The sequence below is a fragment of the Heptranchias perlo genome, chromosome 20 (genome assembly GCF_035084215.1).
Source record: "Heptranchias perlo isolate sHepPer1 chromosome 20, sHepPer1.hap1, whole genome shotgun sequence".
In the NCBI taxonomy this organism is placed as follows: domain Eukaryota; kingdom Metazoa; phylum Chordata; class Chondrichthyes; order Hexanchiformes; family Hexanchidae; genus Heptranchias; species Heptranchias perlo.
In genome coordinates this window covers 5,149,390-5,169,892 of record NC_090344.1, presented here as the reverse complement: position 1 = coordinate 5,169,892, position 20,503 = coordinate 5,149,390, and the positions used below count along the sequence as shown (strand labels likewise).

Below are 20,503 nucleotides of genomic sequence, written 5' to 3'. Positions count from 1 at the left end.
AGTATCGCGAAATTAATACATTGAACTATTTTGGAGAAGTTAATCCCCTGAACGGGAAAGGGACCCGTCTCCCACACTGAGAGCATTTGCAGACGGCAGCTATCTTCTGAGGGTTTCCTATAAGATTGTGTGTAACAGCGTTTCTGTAGTGTAGTGGTTATCACGTTCGCCTAACACGCGAAAGGTCCCCGGTTCAAAACCGGGCAGAAACATTTTGAAAACGTTACCCACTAAAAATCAATGAGTGTGAAAAAAGCAAGAATTCAGTCTGTGGTTCAATGTGAATAAAATACCACACCTCACTGAACAGGTATATTTTCCATTCTCTGTATAGTTCAATACAAACTCAAACACAACACATATACAGACAGTGTTTCACACTCACTCACGTTTCCTGCACTGACGGTGCAGAAAGCCCCTCTCAAAGCTGCACATTGCGAATAATTTAAGCTGATTTGTGAGAGATCATTAAAGGCTCCTGCAGTGCAGCTTCGGTTAATAACCACAGTTATAGACAGCATTGCGGCCGCGGCAACAAACATCAGTTTTTCGATGTTTGATCTTCCCCAGCTCCCGGATTGATTGAGGCCACGACAGAAACAACATTAAGCCCCTCTTTCGGCCCCGCTCTCTCCAATCACACGTTGCTGGCGGGGAGCTGCAATTCCCGCTACAGACAGCGCATTACTGCCCATCCCTGGGAAACAAGACACCACCGAAGCTTTGACGACACATCACAGGCATCGTCTGTCCCGGAGCTGTTGCTCCGCAACAAAGGCAGAATTTACCAGCTGTTTCAAAATTTATAGCTTGAACACTGGACCCTGATATCACTACCCGCTTTAAAAGTTTGATGCTTTAACGAGTGATCCCCCCAGGCTCGCTAGTCGTTAAGTTCCTATCTTAAATATTCATAAGAGGACTCTGAATTATCCCTCGAAGACGTCGAACAGGGGGGAGTGTCCCTGTTATAAAATTCTCAGTCACGTGTTGAGGGGAATCCTTGATTTTGTTGAACATGATCTAAGAAACATGGACAGCGAACTCTTGTTTGTGCCAAATGACTTGTCATTCGTTAGCACCAATTAAAATAACACTTTACCAATTGGCCCAAAAGCTGAACTTGTCCCACACGGGAGCTGGAAAAGGCCTCTCGACCTTTCAGTCTATTAACATCTGTAAGCTGAAGAATTTCACCCGTTGTACAGTGACACCAGGCAGCATATTTCCCTTCCAAATTTGCCCCACACGAAAATTGCAACCGATGAATATGCGCTTGACGAACAGAATAATCGTATGTTTGGTTCCTTCGATTGAAAGATCTCATCACGGCCCCTTTGCCATTACAGCTGACGCTGAGATCCCCCTCTCCCTCGAAAACAACGAAACTCGCATCTGCTCAAGCAAGACGGAAGGCCAGAGGAACCCAAGTGCCCACATGGGAACACTAAGAAGTAGATGCATCATGGAACATACCAGTTGTACTTTGAACTCCAGTCAAAATGCCCGGATTGAAAGGTTTGATTGTTGAAGGTGAAACTTGAACTCACAACCTGAGATATTTCCAGAACCCATACTGCTTACATAAATACCGAAGTATCAGTGCTTTTATCAAACAGCTTGATTTTCAGCCTCTCAATGATCGCTTCGGGATCTTTGTCAAAGAGAAGCCGCCAATCAAGAGGCGCTTCGTCAAATATCCGCAATGATCTTTAAAAGCCGTGGAATCTAAACAAAACCCCAAAAGATAAGAACTTTTATTTGTATTATTATTAACTGAAGGACATTTTTTCATGGTACCTCAAGGAGGATTGAGGCAAAGTGGGACCTGAAACTCAGAAACTCTCTCTGGGCTGTCCGTGACTGAAGAGATGGACGTTATTTCATCTGAAAACTGAGGCACGGAAATTTCTCGTGGAGAAGTGTGACAGAAGATTGCGGTTGGTTAGTGGCAGTTGCGGGGGAGATCTGGAGGAGAGGGAGAAAAGTCAAAGTCACAGCTGTGACTGCTCAAGTGCTCTGCTTATCTGTAATATTTTAAAAAGTAGTGTACAGTACAGGGCAGTGTCCTAGGCCCAATGGTCTTCAGCTGCTTCATCAATGACCTTCCCTCCATCCTTAGGCCATAAATGGGGATGTTCGCTGATGATTACACAGTGTTCAGTGCCATTCACAACCCCTCAGATAAAGAAGCAGTCCGTGCCCGCATGCAGCAAGACCTGGACAACATCCAGGCTTGGGCTGATAAGTGGCAAGTAACATTCGCGCCAGACAAATGCCAGGCAATGGCTGTCTCCAACAAGAGAGAATCTAACCATGTCCCCTTGACATTCACCGGCATTACCATCGCCGAATCCCCAACCATCAACATCCTTGGGGTCACAATTGACCAGAAACTTAACTGGACCAGCCACATAAATACTGTGGCTACAAGAGCAGGTCAGACGCTGGGTATTCTGCAGCGAGTGACTCACCTCCTGACTCCCCTAAGCCTTTCCACCATCGAAAAGGCGCTAGTGAGAAGTGTGATGGAATACTCTCCACTTGCCTGGATGAGTGCTCGACACCATCCAGAACAAAGCAGCCCGCTTGATTGGCACCCCATCCACCACCCTAAACATTCACTCCCTCCACCACCGGCGCACAGTGGCTGCAGTGTGTACCATCCACAGGATGCACTGCAGCAACTCGCCAAGGCTTCTTCGACAGCACCTCCCAAACCCACGAACTCTACCAGCTCGCAGGACAAGGGCAGCAGGCACATGGGAACAATACCACCGGCACATTCCCCTCCAAGTCACACACCATCCCGACTTGGAAATATCGGAACATAGGACAAAGGAACAGGAGTGGGCCATTCAGCCCCTCGTGTCTGCTCCGCCATTTGATAAGATCATGGCTGATCTGTGATCTAGCTCCATATACCTGCCTTTCGCCCATATCCCTTAATACCTTTGGTTGCTAAAAAGCTATCGATCGCTCATTTAAATTTAGCAATTGAGCTCGTATCAATTGCCGTTTGCGGAAGAGAGTTCCAAACTTCGACCGCCCTTTGTGTGTAGAAATGTTTTCTAATCTCGCTCATGAAAGGTCTGGCTCTAATTTTTAGACTGCGCCCCCTACTCCTAGAATCCCCAACCAGCGGAAATAATTTCTCTCTCTCCATCCTATCCGTTCCCCTTAATATCTTATAAACTTCGATCAGATCACCCCTTAACCTTCGAAACTCAAGAGAATGCAACCCCAATTTGTGTAATCTCTCCTCGTAACTTAACCCTTGAAGTCCGGGTATCATTCTAGTAAACCTACGCTGCACTCCCTCCAAAGCCAATATGTCCTTCCGAAGGTGCGGTGCCCAGAACTGCTCACTGTACTCCAGGTGTGGTCTAACCAGGGTTTTGTATAGCTGCAGCATAGCTTCTGCCCCCTTGTACTTTAGTCCTCTCGATATAAAGGCTAGCATTCCATTAGCCTTATTGACTATTTTCTGCACCTGTTCATGACACTTCAATGAACTATGTAACTGAGCCCCTCAGTCCCTTTGGACATCCACTGTTTTTAACATTTTCCCATTTTGAATGTACCCTGTTCTATCCTTTTTTGATCCAAAGTGGATGACATCACATTTGTCTGCATTGAATTCCATTTGCCACAATTTTGCCCATTCACCTAATCTATCAATCTCCCTTTGTAATTTATGTTTTCATCGACATTATATCGCCGTTCCTTCATCGTCACTGGGTCAAAATCCTGGAACTCACTACCGAACAGCACTGTGGGAGAACCTTCACCACACGGAGTGCAGCGTTTCAACAAGACGGCTCACCACCACCTTCTCAAGGGCAGTTTGCGATAGGCAATAAATGCCGGCCTCGCCAGCGACGGTCACATCCCATGAACGAATGAGAAAAAACCTCAACCAAACAAACAGATCTTTTGGATGGGTTCACTAATTGAGAATCGGATTTAACTGCTGTGTTTGGGCACACGGCCCCACACTGTTGAACTCACAGCCCCTTCCATCAGCACTCGCTTTCTTTCACACACCGACTGGATTTCAACATGTTGCTGTTCCATCTGAAATTCATCAAAGGCCTCTCTGACAAAATATCGAGTGAATCCTAATGCTTGGCATCCTGGCAATTCCCCACGTTGCATGCAGTGACAAAATCTGTTCTTCCACCGAAGTTTTCTGCTGACTGGGTATTTTCAACATTCTCGATTTGGGTGCATGGGCAGGTCACATTGTATGGTCCGACTTTCCTGTCCTCAGAGTCCAGGGCTTTGCATTCAAAAAAAGAAAATGAAAGCGCTTTTATTCTGACTCAGCTCAGACGAAAGATCATCGAACTGAAACATTAACTCTGTTTCTATATCTAAAGATTCTGTCTGACCTGCTGACGATTTCCAGCATCGACTGTTATTATTTCAGATTGGCAACTTAGCCACTATTTTCATTTTGAATAAAAGGACTTTCGGAGTGTTACTCTTGTGATGCGGTGGCCGAGAGGTTAAGGCAACGGATTATTAATCTATTGTGTTTCGCACGCGTGGGTTCGAATCCATACTCGTCGTTATTGTGTTCAAGTCTTGTTTTTCTTATTCACTCCATCCAGAAGGTGTGGATGTGAGTCCCGTGCTTCCCGAAACGGCAGACCGAGCTTTTTGGGTTGTTTGCTGCAATCAGCAACATTTCCTTCCACGAAGGTGCAGAGATTGGGAGATCGCGACGTATCAACCGGATAGCGGTGTCCTGGTAAAAAGAGTTGATCTTGTGATCAGCGGAAGAGAAACTAATCGACCACAATTGTGATTTATATCCCGGATCATTCCGTGTCTGTGTCTGTTTAAAAGGGATGTGCCGTAAGTCCCAGATTATTCCGTGTTTGTGTCTGTTTAAAAGGGATGTGCCGTCAGTCCCAGATTATTCCGTGTTTGTGTCTGTTTAAAAGGGATGTGCCGTAAGTCCCAGATCATTCCGTGTCTGTGTCACCCGATTTTCTTGATACCTTTTTCCTTCTGAACTGAAATGACGATCCTCTCTCGAGAAGAAGATTCACCGCCTGCTTCGGGCAACTGGTAGGAAAATTAACAAAACTGATGAAACAAAGTTCATTCTGCTGGGCTTCCATTCCAATTTCCGCAGTCTATCCCCCATTCAGTCCCACCCCCGCCTGTACATTATAATCTGCGATATTGGTAAGGGAATGGAGATGACGAATATCACGTTAATAATTTTCTTGGTTCCTCAACACTGAATAGCATCAATTGTAATGATTCAGGAGGTAATCATAGAATCACAGAAGCTTACAGCACAGAAGGAGGCCATTCCGCCGTGGTACCTGTGCTTGATCATTCGAAGAACTGTCCAATTAGACCCACACCCCAGATTTTCCCTGCAAATTAGTTCTCTTCATGTACATGTCCAATTGCCTTTTGAATGATCCTGTGGAATCTGCATCCACCACCCTTTCAGGAAGTGAGTTCCTGATCTTAACAAACCCTCCGTGTGAAAAAATTCTCCTCAATTCCGCTCTAGTTCTTTTCCCAATTATTTTAAATCTATGATCTCTGTTTACCGACCCACTTGCCGGAGGAAACAGTTTCTCCCTACTTGTACTTTCAAAACCCCTCATTATTTTGAATATCTCTATTAGGTCTCCGGTTAACCATCTCTGCTGTAAGGAGAATAATCCCAGCTTCTCCAATCTCTCCACATAACTGAAGTCCCTCATCACTGGCATCATCCAGGCCAACCTGCTCTGAATCCTCTTCAATGCCTTTTCATCCTAAAGTGTGGTGCCCAGAACCGTACAATATACTCCAGCTGAGGCCTAAACACAAATTTGTAAGGATTAGTATGACTTCCTTTTTTTTGTATTCAATGCTCCTATTTGCAAAGCAAAGTATCCTTTATGATTTGTAAACCGCCTTATCAACTTGCCCTGATTTCAAAACATGCACGCCCAGGTCCCATTACTCTTGCATCCCACCCCACCGCCCCCCCCCCCCCCCGACCCCCATGAATTGTTCCATTTAGATTATACTGCCTCTCCATGTTCGTCTTCCAAAAGTGCATCACTTCACACTGATCTGCATTAAATCTGTCACGTGACTGCCCATTTCACCATTCTGTCCATGTCCTCCTGAAGTCTGCTATTATCTTCCTCACTATTTACTACTTTGTCAAGTTTTCTAACATCCGCAAACTTCGAAATTGTACTCCCTATTCCCACATCCAAGTCATTTATACGTAACTAGAAAAGCAATAGTCCTAATACCGACCCCTGGGGGATCCCACTGCATGTTTCCCTCCAGTCAGAAAAACATCCGTTCACCACTACTCTCTGTCTCCTATCCCTCAGCCAATTACGTGCCCGCATTACCACTGGTCCTTTAACCCCACGTGCTTCTAGTTTTCGAATAAATCTGTCATGTGTTAATTTCTAAAATGTGACCTGAAAATAACTGTAACCCGTTATCTTATTCTTAAGCAATGAGAATACAGATATTAAGACCGAGTGATAGATCAGGCTCATTCCCATTACCCGCAGGTGATGGGACCTGAGGAGGGGGAATCCCATCTGGGTTTATATTTTCCGAAAACAGAGACGGAAAATCGCAAAGATCATCCCGTCGAAATACAACATTTGACTGAAGATCCGACAGCCATATCCCATCCAGACCTGGCCGTTCAAGGAAGCATGATAAGTCCAGTAGGGGAAAACACAGAGAGAGAAGAAATGAAGACAGAGATAGAGAGAAGCACGCAAAGAAAATAATAGCATAAATCTCCACATTCGGTGATCAAACTGAATTTAAGGTGCAACTTAAATTAAATCCCATATCGTGAAATCTTATAGGTAAACATTTGGCTGGATTATCTCTTTATCTCTGAGAGAAGCACTGCCTGGTAATTAAAGCTCTTATTTATTTGAGCATTTTGCACCATGATTGTCAGTTGGTTTCGAAAGCACAGTGAATTTCAAAGTCCATGCCTTGCCTCGTTCGCTCGCGCGGCTGTAAAAGCAGGCTGCACAGGAGCTTTGCTGACTGCATATTCAAGACATATATCCAACGCTACACGTGCAACCTGCCCCTGTGTGTGCATCAGCGGTTCAGTGGTGGAACCCTCGTCTGCCTGTGGGAAACCAGGGGTTTGGTTCCAGGCCAATGCAGCATTCTTTACCTTTTCATTCTGCGCACATGAGATCGACTGAATTGGGATAAATTCACGTGCCGGCTTCAATCTGTAAAACTTCTTGAAAGATTATCTTAATTTCGTCTACGTGTGTTACGTGGACAAACCCTCTGCATTCTGTCCTCTGGTGTTCAAACATGCTCTGCTGGAGATAAGTCAAACCTGCCTTCTGCACCGCTGAAAAGATGTGAGAAACCAATTGGTGATTTTTGATTAAAAATGGGGACACAACGGGGCTGATCCGGTTTGAACCAATGAAACTCCCTGAGCAAAAATCAGACCCAAAGGCAACGGAGATGTTCAGCCAGGGTAAAATTCCGCTCCCATATACCCGATCCGCCATCCTTTCAGAACGCTCTGTCCATCCAATCTCTCTTTCTTGTACCAAATACGATGTCGAGCAATATCAGGTTCTACACCAATTATTTCAAATCAACAATATTAGAGTGTCTTTATCAAAATGGTTTTGAATGTACGACTTGTAATATCAAGCAACAATTTGCAGAATCAACTGCGCTGAATATTGTCGACTGTCTCGATATCGTCACAACGCACACTTGACCATCAGTAAACTTTACTCAAATTGCTGCTTTCATTCACTATGTGAGCGAAGAGACCTAAGTGGACATTTGCAGATAGCAGATCTGCCAGCATTGGTGGTTTAGTGGTAGAATTCTCGCCTCCCACGCGAGGGACTCGGGTTCGATTCCCGGCCAATGCAGGATCGCTTTGCATTCTGCACCAATGAGCAACTTGGGAACTGGAGTCGGCCATTTTGCACCTCGAGACTGTTCCGCAATTCAATGAGATTATGGCTGTTCTGTGACCTCCCTCCATCAAACCGCCTGAGCATCATATACCTCAATTCCTTTGGTTCAAAAAAACCTATCAATCTCAGGTTTAAAATTAACAATTAAGCTCGCATCAACTGCTGTTTGCGAAAGAGAGTTCCAAACTTCTACCTCCCTTTGCTTGTGGAAGTGTTTCCCAACTTCATTCCTGAAATTGCTGACTCTAATGTTTCAGCGATGTCCCCTCGTCCCAGGCACCCAACGAGCAGAAATAGTTTCTTTCGAACTACCACAACAATTCCCCTTAATATCTTGAAAACTTCGATAAAATCAGCCCTTAACCTACCAAATTCCAGGGTAAACAACCCTAGTTTGTGTAATCTCTCGTTGGAATTTAACCCTTGGAGTCCAGGTATCATTGTAGTAAATCCACACTGCACTCCCTCCACAGACAATATATCCTTCCTCAGGTGCGGTGCCCAAAACTGAACACAGTACTCCAGGTGTTGTCAAACCAGAGCTTTGATTCGCTGTAGCATAATGTCTATTCTCTAGTATTCTATTCCTCTAAATAAAAAAGGCCAGCATTACATTAACCTTTTTGATTATTTTCTGCACCTGTCCATGACATTCTAATGACTATGTAGCTGGACCCCTGAGTCCCTTTGGACCTCCACAGTTTCGAGCATTTCATCATTTAGAAAGTATTCTGAAATATCCTCCTCAGGTCCAAAGTGGATGACCTCACACTGGACTAAATTGAAATCCATTTGTCAGTTTTGCCCATTCATTTATTATATTAATGTCTCTGTAATATTGTTCTTCCATCTGCACTGCGTACAATGCTGCCCATCTTGGTGTTATCGGCTAACTTGGATATGTGGCGTTCTATCCTGTCATCTAATGTCAATGAGGCCGCCTGAAGGTAAATTCACATCGAGCTTCAATCTCCTCATCAGCTTGCGACATTTATTTACTTCACATGCGTTTCGCCTTGGAAAGTTCCGCACTCTCTCCTCTGGATCTTAAAAATGCTCTCGATATAATTCAATTCGACCAACAGCAACATTGAAAAGGTATCAGAAGCCAATTGGTGACTTTTCACAAAAAGCCTTGTGGTTGTCAGGTTCGTCGTGGATTCGAACCCGGGACCGTTCGTATCATTAATCAATATAATCCCCCAAGTGAGAAACATACCCCGAGAAAAACAAACCACTGGCTGTCGGACAGCCAGTATAAATGTCCGCTGCCTCCCATAGCCGATCAGCCATCTTTCAGACCGTTTCTGTCCATCCCATCTCGTATTCTATTCTGGTGTACAGCAATATCAACTTGTGCACTTACTATTTTCAGTCACTAATATTAGTCTCCTTTACCAAATGGTTTTGACTGTACGACCTGTGTTATCAAGTAAGACGTTTCAGATTGAGTTGCTCTGAAACTACCTTGCTTGGGAGGATACTGAGAGGTGTAGATGAACACAGGGACGTTTGAAGTGCATGTCCACAGATCGCTGAAGGTAGATGGACAGGTAGATAAGGTGGTTAAAATGCATACCGGATACTTTCCTCAATTAGCCGAGGCATAGACTGTAATAGCAGTGAGGTTATGCTCGAACTGTACATAACATTAGTTAGGCCACAACTTGAGTACTGCGTGCAGTTCTGGTCATCAAATTACATGAAAGCTGTGATTGCACTGGAGACTCGTGCCTCCCCGAAACCTTTCTAACATCTACAAGGCATAAGTCAGGAGTGTGATGGAATGCTCTCCACTTGCCTGGATGTGTGCAACTCCAACAACACTCAGGAGGCTCGACACAACCCAGGAAAAAGCAGCCCACTTGATTGGCACCTCATCCACCACCTTAAACATTCACTCCCTCCACCACCAGCGCACCGTGGCTGCAGTGTGTCCCATCCACAAGATGCACCTCCCAAACCCGCGACCTCTACCACCTGGAAGGACAAGGGCAGAAGGCACATATGAACACCGCAACCTGCACGGCCCCCTCCAAGTCACACACCATAGTTACTTGGAAATATATCGCCGTTCCTTCATCGTCGCTGGGTCAAAATCCTGGAACTCCCTTCCGAACAGCACCGTGGGAGAACCTTCACCACACGGACTGCAGCGGTTCAAGAAGACGGATCACCTCCATCTTCTCAAGGGCAATTCGGATTGGGCAATAAGTGCTGGCCTTTCCACCGACGCTGACATCCCATGAATGATTAAAAAAATGTTAGGATTTCCTTCAGTCTGAAACAGAATGTTGCTGGTTGATTAATGGCGATTAGAACGAGTATTCGTCTTTTTTACAGAGTTTTGCGAAATTAATACAATAAACTATTTTGTAAAACTTAATTCCCTGAACGGGAATCTGACCCGGCTCTCGCACTGAGAGCATTTGTAGACGGCAGCTATCATCTGAGTTATGCCAATATGCATTCACACAGTGAACTTTTCGTCGTGCAATAATTATCGCGCACGCCGAACACACTAAATAACTCCGGTTCGAAACCGAGCGGAAACATTTTGAAAACGTTATCCACCAACAATTAGTGAATATAAATGAAGCAAGAATTCACTCTGTAGTTAAATATGAAAAAAACACAACACCTCATAGAACCTCTGCACAGTTCTACACAAACTCAAGCATTACAGAGATACCGACAGTGTCTCTCCCTCACTCCCGTTTCCTGCCCTAACGGTGCAGAAAGCCCCTCTCAAAGCTGCACATTGCGACTGTTTTCAGTTGATTTGTGAGAGATCATTAAAGAATCCTGCAGCGCTGCGTCGGTTAATAACTGTAGTTCTAAACAGCACTGCATCCATCAGTTTTTCGATGTTCGATGTTCCCCAGCTCCCGGATTGAGTGAAGCCACGACAGCAACAACATTCAGGCCGCCTGTCCGGCCCCGCTCTCTCCAATCACACGTTGCTGGCGGAAAGCAGCGAATGCCGCCGAAGAAAGCGCATTTCTGTCCATCCCTGGGAAACAGGATACCACCGAAGCTTTGACAGCACATCGCAGGCATCGTCTGTCCCGCAGTTGTTGCTCTGCTGCAAAGACAGAACTTGCCAGCTGTTTCAAAATTTACAGCCTGAACCAGACTTTGAACCTTCAGATCATTATCGGTTTTTAAAGTCCGATGTTCTCCCGATTGAGATACCCGGACTCGCGATTAGAAAAGTTTCCATTATGCAGATTCCTGCACTATGAATTATCCATCGTTGACGTCGAACCATGATGAGGATCCCTTTTTGAAAATTCTCAGTGACGTGTTGAGGGGATTCCTTGTTTCTGTTGAACATGATGTGAGAAACATGGGCAGTGAACTCGTGAGTTTACAATTATGTTTGTTTGTGCCAAATGTCTTGTCAATCGTTAGCACCAATTAAAATAACACTTTATATAGTGGCTTAAAAGCTAAACTTGTCCCACACGGGAGTTGGAAATAACCTCTCGACCTTTCAGCGTATTAACATCTGTAAATTGAATAGTTTCACCCGTTACACAGTGACACCAGGCAGCAGATTTCCCTTCCAAATTTTCCTCACACGAAACTTCCAATCGACGAATATCCACTCAACGAAAAGAAGAATTGTGTGTTTGGTTCTTTAGATTTAAGGACCTCGTGTAGGCCGCTTTGCCATATCAGCTGTCGCTAATCGCCCCCTCTTCCCTTATAAACAAGTAAACTCGCACCTGCTATTGCAAGACGGTCGGCCAGAGGAACTCAAGTACCCACAAGTGCCTACATAGGAACACTGAGAAGTAGATGCCTTATGGAACATGCCAGTTGCACCTTGAACTCCGGTCAAAATGCTCGGATTGGAAGGTTTGTCTATCCAAGGTGCGACTCGAATTCATAACCTGGGTATTTCTAGAGTCCTCTAATTACCGCAGGCTGACCGATTGCACCACAACCTTATACACCCGGAAACGCTACTCACTGTGATATCTAATTTGATGCTAGCGACAAACGTGGCGATACGGCTTCCTATTCCTTCACCTCCGTTATTTATACATATAGTCAAAAGCTAATGCCCCAGCACTGATCACATCCTGCCAATTTGAGTACATACCTTATTATTCTGGGTCTCTGTCTCCCACCTTCTAACCAACTCCGAACCCATTTCATTAGGTTGCCTTAAATTCTACGCACTCTCATTGTTGTTCACAGCTTCTTATGTGGTACCTTATCGAATGCATCTGGAAGTGAATATTATATAACACCCAAGGAAACTCCATTATCTACCACGTTAGTTACACCTTCAAAAAGTTCAACTAGTTTTGTTAGACTTGACTTACCCTTTACAAATCCATGCTGGCTCTCGCTGATGACTTCATATTTATCCAAGTGTTCAGTCATTATTTCCCTAATAACAGATACTGGTAACTCCCCCACAACAGACTTCAGACTAATGGGTCTTTAATTTCTAACTTTATCTCTCCTACCCATCCTAAATAATGGAGTGAGATTGACAATGTTTCAATCAAAGGAACAATTCCTGAATCAAGAGACTTTTGAACGATCATGACTAAAACATGTACCATTTCCTCGCCTATTCCTCTTAGTCCCCTGGGATGGTAACCATCAGGTCCTGGAGATTTGTCTATCTTTCGTCTCATTATTATCTCCATTACCATTATTTTACTTATACGAATCCCCTTGATTTATTTTCAGTTTTCCTCGTGTCTCTGTTATGTTAGCTCCATCCATTTCTGTGAAGACTGATAAAAAGTAAATATTTAGCAACTCTGGCATTTCCTGATTTTCAATTACAATATCACCTCCATCTGTCTTTAAGGGGCCCACGTTACTCTTAGTCACCCTTCTTTCTCTTAATATACGTGTAAAAACCTTGATTGTTGTCAATATTTTCCCTCACAAGTTTATCTCCTTTTCCCTTTTTGGACCTCTTACGATTTTTTAGTTTCGGCACCATAATAAACAACACTTCGCTGTAAAGTTTGGGTCAATCGTTGTCCAATGTCAGAGCGAGAATTTTCTGAACCCCTAATTTATTTAATGTAACAAACACAAGCACACATAATCATCCGTGTATCAACGCACTGAGGGATACATAAAGTTAAACACAGAGAGAAATGCAGGCGAAATTGGGATGCACAGGTAAACGGACAAGCGAAATCGATAAAGATGAAACGGTCTGAACCCCAAACAGACAGTAACGTGTCACTGATAGATATTAGTGAGAGGAGGTGGGCCAGCAATGATATCAAGTGGCGCTGTGGCTTAGTTGGTTAAATCATTTGTCTTGTAAACAGGAGATCCTGGGTTCAACTCCCAGCAGTGCCTTCCGTAATTTATTATTTTCACCTAATTTGTGGAATTAAACGACAAAATTAGAGTGTGGAATTTGTATTTGTTCAAGTTTCAGGAGGAAACGGATATCAGAATGACTGATCAAAAACGCCCTTTCATTGTACAGACAGACCTCTCATAGAATATGTCCGTAACACGTTAATTTATTTGTTTTTGGGCTCGTTGGAGTTGTGGCATAATTCACGATTTGAGGTTTAAACCCGGAAGTGGTCCTAATTTTGACCGAGACTTGTGATCTTGACCTGCGGTGCAAACTTTTGCAAACAGAAAATAGAAAATCCCCAAATCATTCCACCTGAATCCCCAGGCCCGGATGAAATATATCCCAGGTTGTTAATAGAAGCAAGAAAGGAAATAACGGATGCTCTGACCATCATTTTCCAATCCTCCCTGGTTACAGATGTGATGCCGGAGGATTGGAGGACTGCTAAAGATGTACCGTTGTTTAAAAAAGGAGAAAGGTGTAGATCGAGTAATTACTGGCCAGTCAGAATAACCTCGGTCAGGCTGAAGGTATTCCATTAAATCGACACTGTACTTCCTCCACAGCCAATACTGGGAGGAGGGGACTCTTGACTGACAAGCCTCAGCTACATCAGGAGGGGGAAACTGACCCTCGGTCTCTCTTATTCCTGGGATGTGCTACTTTTGAACAAAAAGGTGAGTGTCTCCATACCTTTAAACTCGCTGTCTCACTGCACAGGTATTGAAAGTGTATGGTAGGACGGTGTGTGAGTGTCTCTATACCTTGAAACTCGCTGTCTCACTGCACAGGTATTGAAAGTGTATTGTCGGACGATGTGAGTGTCTTTATACCTTCAAATTCTCTGTTTCACTGCACAGCATTGACAGCATATTGTAGGATGTTGTGAATGGGACGAGGGTCAGTGGGGCGAAGTGTAGCCGATTGGGAGCAGCGCCCGTTTGCCGGGTGAGTATTGCACGGTTGTCTTTCTCTCTCCCGTCCTTCTTTCTTTCTTTCTTTCTTTCTTTCATCGCCTTCTATCCCATCCTTTCTTTCACTCTCTTTTCATTCCTCTTAATTCGTTCTTTTTCTTTCTGCCTCCAACACCTTTGTCTGTATCCTGTCTTTGTTCTCTCATGTGTCTCTGCTGAAAGATCCAAAATTCAGACCCGCCGCTTCTTCCAGATTTTTTTCCTTCCACAATCATGGTCCATTTCATTGAGACTTTACTGCGGCCTTACCGACTCTAACATTCACTTTCACATTCTTATGTCTTTAAGTTTGCTCCACATCGACCGCTGTTACTCGGGGGCACATGTCCCGTTCACACCAATGTTCATTTGTGCCTTGAAACATTCCCACCTGCGACACTGCTCCAGAGACAAGAACGAAGAAAGCAGGGCTGGCAATCGGAAGGACAGCGGCATACTTTTCCGTGAAATTTCCATGGGGTATCTTGTGACACGGGGGATGTTAACTGAAGAACTGGGTTTTGTTTCCATGGTCGTTGGCGCTTTTCCCCGAGTAGTTGATGTGCGGGAGAGACGGGCGGCGCTACATCGCTGCGAATGACGTCTGAAATGTGCACTTTTGGCAATCTGGGCGGTGCAGGAAGATCGGAAATGTTCCTCTTGATTTTAACAGGTCTGTGGAAATGTCCGATTGAAAAGGAATGAGGAGAAATGCAAAGAGCGGCAGTGGCGAAAAAGTGTCGATTGCAGGAGGTTGGCCGTGAGTGAAAGGTCCTTTGAATGTCCGGCGTGGAAGGGATTTTGTTCGGAAACGACAGACTTTAAAGCGCGTGGGGAAAGTAAAGAGTGAGCTGCGTCCTTGGGTCAAATTGGGTTTTTTCAGGAAAACAGCCATTCTGAAATCATAAAAATGAAACCAGAAAATGCTGAAAACACTCAGCAGGTCAGGCAGAACCTGTGGAGAAAGAGCCAGAGGAAACGTTTCAGCTCCATGACATCTTTCAGCCGCAACGAATCGATTGCCATGTGGGACAGTGGCTTAGTTTTCGAAAATGTCAGATTTGATCTCTGAATTACAAGGTTTCGAATTCCACCGCTGTAAGAATTTGCTGGCGCTGTTCAGTTTGGTCTCTTCACCAAAAATCCTTCTTTTCTCAGAAGTGCCTTTCCGCATTGCTGGCTAACATCTGTTTGCTCAAATCAGCAAAGTCAAATTAGCACCTAAACTGTTTCTTGCACGGAGGTGTTGGGACTGTCAGGTGTGATCCAGGTGAATTATCAATCAAAGTGCACAATGGTCCCCTGGTAAACCGAGTATCTCTTATGGTCAGCATAAGATAAAAAATATGTACAATAATTATGAATTTCTTCTTTCCCTCACACTCGGATTCATTATCAGGGAATGGACATGAGCAGGTCGATTGACGTCACGCTCCGGTCGTTTTGCATCGCCTCCTACAAATAGAATAGAATCATAGAAATGTTACAGCACGGAAAGAGGCCATTCGGCACATTGAGTCCTTGCCGGCTCTCTGCAAGAGCAATTCAGCAAGACCCACTCCCCCGCCCTTTCCCTGGAGCCCTGTATTTTTTTCCTTTCAAATACTTATCCAGTTCCCTTTTGAAGGCCATGAATGAATCTGCCTCCAAGACCCCCTCGGGCGGTGCATTCCACATCATAACCACTCGCTGTGTAAAAAAAGTTTTTCCTTCAACTTTGGTTCTTTTGCCAAAGACCTGAAATCGATGTGCTCTGGTCCTTGACCCTTCCGCCAACGGGATCAGTTTCTCTCTATCTACACTCTTCATGATTTTGAATACTTCTATCAAATCTCCTCGCAACCTTCTCTGTTCGAAGGAGAACAACCTCAGCTTCTCCAATCTATCCATGTAACTAAAGACCCTCATCCCTGGAATCTTTCCAGTAAATCTCTTCTGTGGGAGATTACCATTACCATGGCATTACAATCGCCGAATCGCCCCGAGTAACATCCTTAGGATCAGCATTCACCAGAAACTTAACTGGGCCAGCCACATAGATACTGTGGCTGTAAGAGCAGGTCAGAGGCTGGATGTTCTGCGGTGAGTGACTCACCTCGTGACTCTCCAAAGCTGTTCTACGATCTGCAAGGCACAAGTCAGGAGTGTGATGTAATACTCATGTGATGGTCATCGACCTGAAACGTCAACTCTGTTTCTATATCTAAAGATTCTGCCTGACCTGCTGAGGATATCCACATTCACTGTTTTTATTTCAGATTGGCAACATAACCAGTATTTTCATTTTGAATAAAAGGGATTTCGCAGGTTGCCTCATGTGACGAGGTGGCCGAGAGGTTAAGGCGATGGACTGCTAATCCATTGTGCTCTGCACGCGTCGGTTCGAATCCCACCCTCGTCGTTATTGTGTTTTAAGTCTTCTTTCCCTCATTCAGTGTGTCCAGCAGGTCTGGTTAAAGTCCCATCCTTCTCGAAACGGCGGGCAGAGGTTTTTGCGTTGTTTGCTGAAATCAGCAAAAGTTCCTTCCACGAACGTGTTGAAATGAGAATGGTCGCGAAGTCTCAAAGAGAAAATCGGAGTCATTGTAAAAGAAGCAAATCTTATGGTCAACGTAAGAAAAACTTATGTTCCATAATGATGATTTATGTCCGGATCATTCCGTGCCTGTGTCTGTTTAAAAGAGATGTGCTGTAAGTCCCGGATCATTCCGTGTCTGTGTCAGTTGAAACGGGAATTGCTGTCAGTCTCGGATCATTCCGTGTTTTTGTCACCCGATTTTCTTGATACCTTTTTCCTTCTGAACTGAAATGACGATCCTCTCTCGAGAAGAAGGTTCACCGCCTGCTTCGGGCAACTGGTCGGAAAAATAACAAAAACTGATGAGACCAAGTTCATTCTGATGAGCTTCCATTCCGATCTCAGCACTCAGTCCCACCCCGCCTGGACATTATAATCTGCGATATTCATAAGGGAATAGAAAAGCCGAATTTCACGGTTAAAATTCCCCTCAACTCTAGTTCTTTTGCCAATTATTTTAAATCTATGACCTCTGGTTACTGACCCACTTGCCAGAGGAACCAATTCCTACCTACTTGATCTTTCAAAACACCTCGTTACTTTGAATACATCCATTAGATTCACTCCTTAACCTTCTCTGCTGCAAGTGGAATAATTCCAGCTTCTCCAATCTCTCCACATAACTGAAGTTCCTCAACCCTGGTATTATCCAGGTCAACCTGCTCTGAATCCTCTTCAATGCCTTTTCATTCTAAAGTGTGGTGCCCAGAACCGTACAATATATTCCAGCTGAGCCTAACCAATGATTTGTAATGGTTTAGTATGACTTCCTTGTTTCTATATTCAATGTCCTATTTACAAAGCGAATTACCCCATTCGCTTGCTTAACCGCCTTATCAACTTGCCCTGTTTTGTGAATATGCACCCCAGGTCCCTCTGCTCTTGCAACCAGCCATAAATTGTTCTTCTTCCAAAAGTGCATCACTTCAAACTGATCTGCGTTAAATCTGTCACGTGACTTCCCGTTTCACTAGTCTGTCCATGTCCTCCTGAAATCTGCTACTATCTTCCTCACTATTTGCTACGTTGCCAAGTTTTGTATCATCCGCAAACTTCGAAATCGTACTCCCTATTCCCACATCCAAGTCATTTATAAAAACAAGAAAAGCAATAGTCCAAACACCGACCCTTGGGATCACACTGCATATTTCTCTCCAGTGAGAAGAACATCCGTTCACCACTGCTCTCTGCCTCCTTCCCTTTAGCCAATTATGTGCCCAGGTTATCACCTGCCCTTTAATCCCACTTTTCCGAATAAGTCTGTTATGTGTTAATTTCTAAAATGTGTCCTGAGAATAGCTGTAGCCCCATAATTTTATTCTTAAGCAATGAGAATACAGATATTAAGACGAGTGATAGATCGGGTTCATTTCCTTTACCGGGAGGTGACGGGACCCGAGGAGGGGAATTTCCATCTGGGTTTATATTTTCCGAAAGCGGAGACGAAAAATAGCAAAGCTCATCCCGTCGAAATAAAGCAACTGGACTGAAGATCCGACAGCCTTGTCCCATCCCGGGTTTCCAGACCTGGCCGTTCAAGGAAGCCTGATAAGTCCATCAGGGGAAATAGAGAGAAAGAAGAAACACAGACAGAGATAGAGAGATGCATGCAAAGAAAAATAGTATAAATCTCCAAATTCTGTGATTGAGCAGAATTTAAAGTACAGGTTAAAATAAATTCAGTCTCATGTCGTGAAATCTTTTAGGTGAACAATGGGCTGGATTATCCTTTATGCTCTGAGGGAGTAAACACTGCCTGGTAACTACAGCTCTTATTTATTTGAGCATTTCACAGTGGCGATGTGAGGTGGTTTCAAGCCCCCATTGAATTACACGGCTATGTTTGACCCACTCCTGACGTAACCCACAGGAACTGCACGGCAGTGGAGCAGACTGCATAGGGTTATCACGGGAACTCTGCCAGACTGCATGTTCTGGACATGTACCCAACGCTACACGTGCAGCCTGCAGTTGTGTGTGCATTAGTATTTCAGTGTTAGTATCTTCGCCTGCCGGTGGGAAATCAGGGATTTGGTTCCAGTCCAATTCAGCATCCTTTACCTTTTGTATTCTGTACCCGTGAGATCGCCTGAGTTGGGATAAATTAATTTGCCGGCTTCAGTCAGTACAATTTCTAGAAAACTTGTCTTCATTTCGTCTCAGTGTGTTGCGTGGACAAACCCTCTGCATTCTGTCCTCTGGCGCTCAAACATGCTCTGCTGGAGATAAGTCAAAACCGCTGAAAAGCTGTGAGAAGCCAATTGGTGATTTTTGACCAAAAATGGGGACACAACGGGGCTGATCCGGCACTTGAACCAGTGAAACTCCCTGAGCGAGAATCAGACCCAAAGACCAACTGGCAACAGAGCCGTGCAGCCACTGTAAAATTTCGCTGCCTTGAAGCCGATCCACCATCCTTTCAGAACGCCCTGTCCCTCCAATCTCGCTTTCTTGTACGATGTACGATGTAGAGCAACATCAGGTTGTACACGAATTATTTCACATCGACAATATTAGCCTCTCTTTATCAAATTCGTTTTGAATGTACGACTTGTATTTTCAAGTAACACTTTACAGAACGAATTGCTCCGAAACGACATTGTCGTCTGTCTCGGCATCGTCATAGTTTACACTCCACCATAAGTATACTTCACTCAAATTGCTGCTTCCATTCACTATGAGGGCGAAGAGACATAAATGTTGGTAATTTAGCTCCGAATTTATCAGAAGACATTCGGGATACTTTCCTTTATTAGCCTAGGCATAGGATATAATAGCAGGGAGGTGATCTGACAACTACATAAAACACGAGTAAGGCCACAGCTCGAGTACTGCGTACAGTTCTGGTCACCACATTAGGGGAAAGATGTGATTGCTCGAGAGAGGGCCATGATGTGGAGATGCCGGTGATGGACTGGGGTGGACAAATTTAAGGAATCTTACAACACCAGGTTATAGTCCAACAATTTTATTTTAAAATCACAAGCTTTCGGAGATTATCCCCTTCGTCAGGTGAATGAGTGAAAGGTTCTCAAATTGCATATCTTATATTAGGCTGGGACAGCATCACACCAATCAAAAGGTGTCGTTGTTGTTCAAACAGGCCAGTCACGGAGAACAGTACGTCCCAGTACACTGAATAAACATTGTGTCAATTACACAGACAGAGAGAAAGAGACCCAAATGGCAGAGAGAGAGAGAGAGAGAGAATATTAAAGGGTACAGAGGAGATTTACGACGATGTTGCCAGGAGTTGAGAATTTTAGCTATGATGAAAGATTGGATAGGCTGGGATTGTTTTCTTTGGAACCAAGGACATTTAGACTCTTATTGTCCAAGTAGCATGCGGCCTCCTTGTTCTTTCTACCAAAATGCTCCACTTCACCCGCATCTGCATTTAGATTCATTTGCTAATTATACACCCATTTTGCCAGTTTATTAATGTTTTCTTGTATTTGGTCGCAATCTTCATCAATATTATCTATACCCCACCCCACCCACCCACAGCCCCCCGCCCTGCTAATCTGGTGTCATCCGTAAATTTTGAAATTGTACTTCCGATTCCCGAGTCCAAATCGTTTATGTAAATTGTGAACAGTGTCCCAGAACCGACCCTTGTGGAACACCTCATTCCACCTTATACAGT

The 20,503-nt window shown here is 44.3% G+C and overlaps 4 non-coding genes across 4 annotated transcripts; all 4 read left to right on the top strand.

Moving 5' to 3' along the window:
* The first annotated feature begins 139 nt into the window (after nt 1-139).
* On the top strand, nt 140-212 carry trnav-aac (transfer RNA valine (anticodon AAC)). The gene has a single exon. It is a non-coding gene; the product is annotated as a tRNA-Val (tRNA).
* Nucleotides 213-7,851: 7,639 nt separating this feature from the next.
* Nucleotides 7,852-7,922, top strand: trnag-ccc (transfer RNA glycine (anticodon CCC)). Its single transcript has one exon. It is a non-coding gene; the product is annotated as a tRNA-Gly (tRNA).
* A 5,320-nt stretch (nt 7,923-13,242) lies between these two features.
* trnat-ugu (transfer RNA threonine (anticodon UGU)) lies at nt 13,243-13,316 on the top strand. Its single transcript has one exon. It is a non-coding gene; the product is annotated as a tRNA-Thr (tRNA).
* Nucleotides 13,317-16,598: 3,282 nt separating this feature from the next.
* trnas-gcu (transfer RNA serine (anticodon GCU)) lies at nt 16,599-16,680 on the top strand. Its single transcript has one exon. It is a non-coding gene; the product is annotated as a tRNA-Ser (tRNA).
* The last annotated feature ends 3,823 nt before the right edge of the window (nt 16,681-20,503 follow it).